The sequence below is a fragment of the Topomyia yanbarensis genome, unplaced genomic scaffold (assembly GCF_030247195.1).
Source record: "Topomyia yanbarensis strain Yona2022 unplaced genomic scaffold, ASM3024719v1 HiC_scaffold_31, whole genome shotgun sequence".
NCBI classification, from domain to species: domain Eukaryota; kingdom Metazoa; phylum Arthropoda; class Insecta; order Diptera; family Culicidae; genus Topomyia; species Topomyia yanbarensis.
In genome coordinates, this window is record NW_026683503.1 from 22,501 (window position 1) to 25,000 (window position 2,500).

Genomic DNA, 2,500 nt, shown 5'->3' on the forward strand with positions numbered 1-2,500 from the left:
TCTAACGTGCCTTCGCTTCGCCTATCCGCACAGAGAGCCACTGTTGGGCTAAACAAAAATTTGTACTGCATTTTGCATAACTTCTTTCTGTCCGACCAGCCAGCCTCTCTCTCTCTGTCGCCACCACAAGCCAACTCTCTTACACGCCCTCCGCTTCGCCTAACCGCACAGAGAGCCACTGCTGGCTAAACAAAAAATTGGTATTGCATTTTGCATAACTTCTTTCTGTCCGACCAGCCAGCCGCTCTCTCTCTGTCACCACCGCAAGCCAACTCTCTCACACGGTTTCGCCTCTTGGCTGCCATACGGACCCATGCATTTTGCATAACTTCTCTCTCAGTCCAGCCAGCCTGCTGCTCTCTCTCTCTCTCACCACAAGCCAACTCTCTCACACGGTTTCGCCTCTTGGCCACCATACGGACCCACCATGCATACAATAGTGCGTGTTTGCCATATTGCATACCTTCGATACAGTCTACCCGTGCGCCGTCGGACAGACCGCCTGTATCGTAGTGGACCATATGGCTAGGCTTGCCGCATACCCTCGCATTACGTTCGACTTTTTTCCTTTCCAAAACCTCTACCGCTCGCTCGTTTCGAACCCGCCAGTGGGAGTAGTGTTTTCGGGTTGCCTCTGGGCGTGCCTCGGACCTTCGGTATACCCGCATACACTGTGATAGTCGGAAATGCCTTTTTGCCATACATCTTCACGATTACCACACTCCCTATAGATAGATTTTCATCAACATGAGGATTAATTTACTACTGCCATTTACGCTGCTAATAATCATCACCACCCCTACGGTCGAGTCGATCGGCCGAGGTGTGGTGTATGTCGCTGCGTGTCAGGTCGGCTCGATGGGTGGGTACCGGGTACCGACTGCCCGCGGTAAACCCATCTCAGCCGGCATTGATACTACGAGTACGGGGCTGATATTTTGGTGATGGGCAAAGGCTACTAGGCTCGTTAGAATGCCGTATAGTGACTTTTTCGTCATATCTCCCGTCGCCTGTAACTTTGGAATGGGCCATTCAAAAAATGTCCTATCAACTCAGAGCGGTTACGCGGCTCAAGTGCTACATTCCGCCGGAACACATCGAACATGGCAAAAATATCCAAGTAGGCGAAAATTCCATCCGCGCGATACACCTATTACATTTCACCCATCCCCTATCCGGCATGCAAACAAGCTAAACGTACATGGTGGCTACGCTACCGCCTGCCGGGCTGTGGTTGCAGTACAGTGTAGGAAATTTTCCATTCCTCTTTGTGCGGTGCTTCCACCCTGGTCGGTTGCTGTCGCTCGCGGAGAGCGAGAAAGAGAGCGCGCCCGTACAACCGGCAGGCAGGCAGACAGAGGTACAGTGAGAGAAATTTTTTCATTCCTCTTTGTGCGGGAAGCATCCCGCATGCTCGCTCACTTGCTACCGCCGGTCGGGTCGCCTCTCGCAGTCGAAGATGGTGTGTTTTACATTTTGCCTAACTTCTCTCTCAGACTGACTGCCGTGTCGCAGGCAGGCACATACGTAGTGTATGCTTTCGCCTGTCGTGAGCTGGGGTTGCCATTCGATGGTATCGAAATTTTTTTACAAGTTCAGACTATCTCTCATATTGCCCGTCGCTCGCAGCACACACGTAGTGTATGCTTTTGCTTGTCGTGAGCTAGGGTCGCCGTTCGATGGTATCGAAATTTTTTTACAAGTTCAGACTATCTCTCATATTGCCCGTCGCTCGCAGCACACACGTAGTGTATGCTTTTGCTTGTCGTGAGCTAGGGTCGCCGTTCGATGGTATCGAAATTTTTTTACAAGTTCAGACTATCTCTCATATTGCCCGTCGCTCGCAGCACACACGTAGTGTATGCTTTTGCTTGTCGTGAGCTGGGGTTGCCATTCGATGGTATCGAAATTTTTTTACAAGTTCATAATATCTCTCATATTACCCGTCGCTCGCAGCACACACGTAGTGTATGCTTTTGCCTGTCGCTCCCCGTTCGATGGCATCGAAATTATTTTTTATAAGTTCGGACTATGTCTCATACTGCCGTTGCTCGCAGTACAGACATAATGGATGGTTTTGCCTATCACTCGCAATATGAAGGCATCGAGATGTTGTGTTGTTTTACATTTTGCCTAACTTCGCATATTGCCCTTATAAGTGTGCACGACCGGCATCTGATGTACCGGCATACTGCTGCTACTGATCACATACCATGCCATCGAGGTGTGTTTTACATTTTGCCTAACCTCGCATATTGCCCCCATAAGTGTGCACGACCAGCATCTGATGTACCAGCGTACTGCTGCTACTGATCACATACCATGCCATCGAGGTGTGTTTTACATTTTGCCTAACTTCGCATTATGCCTCATAAGTGTGCACGACCGGCATCTGATGTACCAGCGTACTGCTGCTACCGATCACATACCATGCCATCGAGGTTTGTTTTACATTTTGCATTCCTCTTTGTGCGGTGCTTCAGTGCATGTCAGTTGTTGT